At 45.7% G+C, this 7,450-nt stretch overlaps 1 pseudogene; it reads right to left on the bottom strand.

Annotated features, from left to right (window-relative positions):
- Window positions 1-3,221, bottom strand: LOC136454488 (uncharacterized; annotated as a pseudogene).
- Between the last annotated feature and the right edge of the window lie 4,229 nt (window positions 3,222-7,450).

Genomic DNA, 7,450 nt, shown 5'->3' with positions numbered 1-7,450 from the left:
TCATAGTCTACCAGTGGAGTCTACAAAAAATAGCCATGAATTAGAGTTGTTTGTAGAATAACCACTGAGGTACATGGATGCGAAGTATTTAAATAAGAAGAATAACAAACCTATTTCTTCTTCTGACCCACTACGAGCCTTCTGTAGGGCACGATACTCGATGACTTCTTCCATACTAACTCCTTTCTTTGGAATATCCATGTGCCACCCAAGCTCACTCTTAGGGAAGAATAGAGGGTATGAAAGAGCATCGTAACATCCATGATATGAGCGGATGCCGTGTCTACTTCTATCTTTCCCATGCAGGGCAACACTATTCTAGAACTGACCAAGGAGTTCGCTTCCCTCGATCCAAACAACAGCCACCTCTGAAGTTGACGGTACATTGTATGTTCTCTGGTCTAGCCTTTGGTCAAGGTTTAGTGTGACATGATAGTCCTCGAGGTGGTCAACTTGGCCCACACTCCTAATATGTTGTGAGTATGGGTTGTCACGAAGGATGGCCACAAGCCTCTTAATGACTTCTTTGTCTTTTTGGCACTTCTCTTCACGACATCGTCGATAGCGGTGCTCAAGGCTTGGATCATCGTCGTAGAAGTAAAGCTCAAGATGTCTTGGCTCCTTACCCTCTTCTCTGCCAAATGACCTTATGTTGTCATAGATTTGGCCATGTGCACGAAAGGTGTATATGTCACTATTCTTCCAGCTTGCAGTAGTGCTATCGAGGCGACAATATAGAGAAGTGAAAGAGAAATGGCCATTGAAAAACCAAATGTTGTTACGAAAGTGCCTAGCATCTGCGTCATTACTTGACCAAAGCCTCATAAGCTCATTAGGTACGTTCAGTTCATTGAGCTCGACCTTTCCGTCGCGACAACAAAACCCACGTGGTTCATGCTCAAACCTTTTCTCATCGTAGTGCTCGCAATTTGCAACATGTTTTAACATATGGGTATCTGTAGGTAGGTTACTATAGACCTTTTCATATTGGTCAGGTACTTCAGGGATAGAAGCCATGTCTTCGTCAAGGTCATTGTCTTGGACATCGTCATCATCTTCCTCATCTAAAATGACATTTAAGACGTGATAGTAGTTTACATAAAGTAGTGGAAGATTTGATTTATATTAGGTATTTCGCTCAAATACCTTGCCCAGCAAACAACTATCCCTCATCCTCTTCAAATATATCTCCCTCATCATCATCTATCACCACCAAAGATACATGAGTTAGTAGAACTATAGGTAAAAATATACAAATGAGTTCAAATAGTTTTATAGAATGTTAGAAAATAGTGTAAATTACCTTTATCATCAAATAGTGGCGTTGTCGGTGCGTCTGACCTCTACTGAAGGCTAAGTCCTGTCCTTTCTGATAATCATGTAATGACCATGGTTGAGTTATGTATAATATGATATATAATTAGGTCACCTAAATGGGATAATGAGGCATCAGTACTTACTTTTGTTGGTCACGGCTGATTGAGGTACGGGCGTGTTAAAATCCACTCAGTCTTCAGCCATGCATTCACAATCATCAAACAATGGTGTTGTCAGTGTGGCTGATGTAGCCTGAATGTTGGGTCCTACATTTTCTGTTAATCATGGAATGACCAAGGATCGATTAGGTATAATATGGTATATAGGTTACCTAAATGGGATAATGAGGCATCAGTACTTACCGTTGTTGGTCACGGCTGATCGAGGCAAGGGCGTGTTAACATCCACTTGGTCGTTAGCCATGCAGTCACCATCTTTATGAGATGCCCTTGTGTTCAAACCAATGTGACGCTCAAACATCGTCTTACGTCGGGTCAACAATGCATGTCTTTGTCCACATGTAACATGTGATCTATGTGTCATATAGCTAGGCAGTAACTCATCGCATCCTTCATCATCGACCTCCTCACGAGGTGGAGGAATATAAAGAGGTGTTGCACTACTAGGCTCTGGGATAATCCAATCACTGGATTTTGTCATAGTTCCATGAGCTCTAGATGCGCCTGCAGTGGGCCACACAAGCTCAGGAATAAATAATGGGTTCTCCATGGCGATGGACTCATGATGCAAAGTGTGCTTCTGTAACTCCCTTCGTCTTTTCACCCCTGCTATGATAGCCTCCTTTCGCCCTGTGGCCGTATAACTCAACCGTTGTTGTCCACGTCAAGCTTCCCTCTCTTTTGGTGCCATATTTATATATCGCTCCCTAAAGTATTGGCTTCTTGTCTCATTTTGTTGATGGGGTTTATCAAGTGTAATTGTAGGGGTAGCACAATCAAGGTTGTGCTGGGTGTCCACGTCACTTGTATGTTGCAACCGTCCTAATACATTACACGTATTATTAAGAGAATGTGGAGTCTACACAAAATATTATTTTAAAACAATACTCATTATAAAATCACCATCTTTTTATGTTACATGGAACAAAACCTTAGAACAAAATTAGAATATATTTAACGTGCCTTAAAAAATATATACATGTATCGAGATTAGTAGTTTTGTGTACTTGTCAATCATGCTATCATTGTATACACTTATCGCTGTGCAAACACCTACATAAAATATTGCTCTTAATTTTGAAGTGGGGTCGTACTCCTAGTGAAACATCATAACTACACATAAATAGTATAGTACCTATATTCTCTTTATCAATTTGCATAGGCTGGTATGAATCATTCCTGTGTAACCAATCATCATTTTCGACGTCACTTGTGGTTTCAGTGTTGGATGCAATCTCGCCATCTGAAAAAAGAAGCACAACATATTATACATTTGGGTTGTACAAAGAAAGGGAATTGTATTTGAACAATTTCATAGTGTATGCAGTTACCTTTAGATACTTTAGAGAGCATAGATTCGGCTTTTTTGCGATGATATGTTTCGCGTCGCTTCCTATTAATTTCACTCAGTTGTTCTTCAGTCATTGCAGCACGTCGCTTTTTGCTATTTATTTCATTCCGCTGCTCTTCAGTCATGGCTGCACGTCGTGCTCTTTCTCTTTGCCTTTTATGTTCTTTTGGATCAATGACTTGTGTAAGAGAATTGGATTCACTTTGACCATCTAATGTGTGTAATAAAAAAAAGTCAAAAAGGCATAGTAATTAATAGCATTTACTTATATTACAAAGCATTGATATACATAAGGACCAGTAGTTACCTCCATTGATCTGGTTTGTCAAGTCTTTAAATGGTGTGCGACAACTCTGATTTTCAACGGGTTCCATGTACCTAAGAATGACTAATAAAACATAAAAAGATGAATCAGGTGTGAAGCTTATAAAACAATGAAAAAAATAAAAAACAAAATCCAATTCACGTGAAATGACCAAATTACACTTAGGCGACGTTTGGATGGGTTGGATAGGGATATGGATATATGGTTGATATGGATAGGCAGGTTATGAACTAGGAAATAAGGTACGAAAACCAATCCATTGTTTGGATAATGGGTTTGGGTTTGAGTTTCAAGCAGGCCCCAATTATGGTAAAAAAGACTAAGGAACAAAAAAAACGAACTCTTTATCTCCCACACAGGTGTGTCCGTCCTTATCCATCCATCCACATCTCCGCTCGCACGGAGTCCACGGACTCACCACCCGCCCGCCTGGTGAGCTGTGAGCACCGCGAGAGCAAGGTGGCGGCGGCTGCAGCGCATGCTAGACGACGATGGCTACTGCTCCATGCTCTGGCGTCGCGGCAAGCAGCTATGGCTCCGGCAGTGAGGCACATCTGAGGCGAGCGGCTTTGAGCTAGACCCATCTGAGACGAGCGGCTGCTGCTCTAGCGGCTCGTTGCATTCGAGGTGAGAGGCTGTTCCAGCGGTGGCACGACACACGGTGGCCCGAGCGGCGACACGGCACACAGCGGCTATGGGACTAAACTTTTGTACTAAAAATACACGGATCGTACGATAACATAATAATGTTGTGAAATTAAACACCGACGTTAAAGTAACATTTAATCAAAAAGCAAAGTTCGTGAAATAGAGTCACACCTGCTCTTTCCTTTTGAATATCGTAAGGGACGCTCGCGCGTTGGAGAGCTGTGGGAACGTAGTAGGCAGGACTATGGGTCCACGTTAGAATGTCGCACCAAAAAATATTCACGTTTTGTTCTTTTTAGTTGCGGGAGATGCAAGGATTTGGCTGTCAGTAACCTACTTTCTCTTGGCTCGGACATGGATGTAGTCACTGGCTTTCACATTCGTCCCCTTGCCAAGCTTTCGCCAGCCATCCTCGACAGAGCTCACTCTGATGCATTATAGAATGCATAAAAGCGTGAAAATGGATCCATCTTAATGGAGGACTCACCCACTTTAACATGGTTCAATCTGAATGCATGCAGTTGGGGACTAACCTGAAGATTGCTTCAACGATTACCAATTGACCTGCACAGAAAGAAGCATGCGTGCCTATAACCATATCAAAATCAAAATGGCTTCTTAATTAATTCTATGATGACACATGCATCTAGCGTTGGTACTGACAAATAAGTGATCGAGGAACTCCATCATGCATGCCATTCTACACCTTTGGACTCGAACTCTACGGGTCGAATCGTCCCAAGAAGAAAAGTGATACTAAATTTAGATCAACATCTCCATTGGCAACTTGGGTTTTAATTAGACAACTCATTCTATTTCTTTCTTTCTTTTGGGGTGGTCTACAGAATTGTAATGCTTACTAATGTGGTGGTTTATTCAGTACTCAACCCCATCCTTGTCCGCATCCTTCTTGCCAATGCTCTTCAGGCACCAGAATTACTATAGTTGAATGTCTTCTGGTTATGCTTTTAGGAACATAATAATCACATATAAGCAATTGCTCTGTGCTTATTGGTTTTTCTATTCAGAAATTGTAGGCTTACTCCTAAGAAAGACATGAGCAGAATAGAAGAACACAAATAGTTGATGAACATCACAGAGAAGGTGATGTCTCTCTCTCTTTCAGCAACCTACCACTTAAATGGATAAGTACCTAGAGAAGCTGAGCAAGGTGCACTATGGGTCGCCATCGATGGCAGCCTTGGCGCGGAGGTCCAGCATGTTCGGGGTAGTGTCATGTTGGTGTTCGTGCTATGCTCGTCGTCTACGTGATGGCGCCACGACAGAAGATCATGACTGTGGGGGTATTAACCCCTATACCCTTACGGCTAGGATTGGGCCAGCCCAGATCAGTGGGTCCGGTCCACCAAAAGACGACGCGCGGCCCGGCCAACCTGTTCGGAGTCCCGCGCGAGGAGTCAAGACAGATTTGGCGATCAAGCAAGATCTTGGTCGGTTAGAATAGGAATCCTTATCCGGTCACCTATGGCAATTGTAACTGACTAGGATTAGTTTCCAGATCTGTAATCCTACCCCCGGACTATATAAGGCGGGCAGGGGACCCCTCTAAAAAACATCTCTCATCGACATACAGCAATACAATCAGACGCAGGACGTAGGTATTACGCCTTCTTGGCGGCCGAACCTGGATAAAACCCCATGTCTGTCTTGCGTCACCGTCTTGTTTGTGGCTTGCGCATCTGTCTACCGACAATCTACTACCTTGGGCATACCCCTAGGTAGACTGCTGACCATATTTCGTCGACAGTGGCGCGCCAGGTAGGGTGTGTGTGTACTGGTCTCCAAGCAAACAAGATGGTCATCATCTCCGGCTTCGTGGCTACACCGAACGGCCTCACGTTCACCGTCGGCCAGATCACCTGGACCACCGGCTCCGACGACTTCATCGCCATGACCACAGAGGAAGCGCAGATTCAATCTGCGTCGACCACTGCTTCACCTGCATCGGCTACGGCTCCGACCACGGTGGACACGGCTCCGACCATGGTGGATACAGCTCCGACCATAATGGATCTGGCTCCGACCACGGTACATCTGGCTTCGACCACGCCTGCATCATCTTCAGCCACGTCGATAACCCGTCGTCCACTTCCCCGCTACAAAGGGAAGCAGATCGACAACACCGACCTGCTTGACTCCATCAATCGGGTCGGCACCAAACTCGCTGAAACCCTAGCTCTGGTAAGTATAATTCAAAGTCAACCTAATGAGCAAGTAACCGCTCCCCACAACAGATCTACCCAACCAGCTCGGGCCAGTCGTCCTGCACGACTTGGTACAGATCTCGTGGTCATATCTACTCCTGAAGGGCGCTTCGCTCATCGCCGGCCAGCCTCCGCGATAGGTCTCTAGCTCTCCGAGTACGAAGCCTCAACGGAGAACTACCAGGCCCAGCCCTACAGCCTACGAAACGCTACCTCCAACTACGCATATAACATACAACGCTGCTCGAATCTGTGTTTTGTACATCAGCCTCGGTCGAGGCCAAGCAACTTCATCAACATGATCCGGATTGAGGATTATCAAGAAGGATCCGTCCACACGGTCCAAGAGGGTGACTCCAGCTCCTCGTCTGGCATCGCATCTAATGCCTCCGTCCACACCGAGCTCCAGCATCACGACGATGAAGGCGTCGAATACGATCTGGATATCCCAGACCACGCCCTGGGGTTCCCGCAATTCCTGTCTTTCCCGCCAAGGCGAGGGGGTTTGATCAATGTTGTCAGCAATGACGAACCGCCAGCAGTTGGCGAAACAGAATAAGAAAGGATTGCACGCGAGGCACGCAATATTGACCAGTTTAATCGCCGGCAAATTGAAGCTGAAGCAGAAGAGGAGGCACGACGCATAAGGGTCCAGCCACGCGCCCTCAACAATGCTTTCGATAGGGTGGGGGACAAACAGGTCTTTAGGACTCCAAGCGCCAACATAGCCGTCACTATGGCGATAATGCAACGGCTACCCAACACCCTCAAAACCCAGGCAATTCGCAATGATATACAAGCTTATCTGACGGCTGCTATGGCTCAGACCGCGGAGATGGTGAATCAAGCCCGGGCTCCATCCGTTTCAGTCGAATCAAGCCACAGCCGCCAATACTCAAGTCGCTCACAGCCACTCAATCAACGTGGCTCGCGCAACAACGACCCATCAGACAACCGCCAAGGCAGAAACGGTGGTCATTATGGTGGTTAGGATGACAATCGCCGTTGGGAGGACAACCGCCGCGACGTTCAGGATGACAACCGCCGAGATAACCGCGATAATCACCGCGGCCGCAGGGTTAATCAGGATGGCAACCAGGATCGCCGTGATGGCAATAACAATCTCCGCCGCTACCTCGGGGAACGCGATCTGCACGATCGCATCAACCAAAGAGCCAACGATCGAGCATCCCACAAAAGTTATCGCCATATGGAATATGACACTGCCCATGGCCCGTCGGGTTTGAAGCAGTCTACTCCGCACCTTCGCCAAGTCATATGGCCCAAAAACTTCAAGCTCGAGAAACTTCAGAAGTACGACGGCAAGGAAAACCCTAAATTATGGGTCATGCTCTACGAAACTGCGTGCAGATCAGCCATGGCTGACGAGCATGTCATGTCTAAC

Source organism: Miscanthus floridulus, chromosome 5 (assembly GCF_019320115.1).
Source record: "Miscanthus floridulus cultivar M001 chromosome 5, ASM1932011v1, whole genome shotgun sequence".
NCBI lineage: Eukaryota > Viridiplantae > Streptophyta > Magnoliopsida > Poales > Poaceae > Miscanthus > Miscanthus floridulus.
The sequence above is the reverse complement of the archived record's forward strand: the minus strand, read 5'-3'. Positions and strand labels throughout refer to the sequence as shown.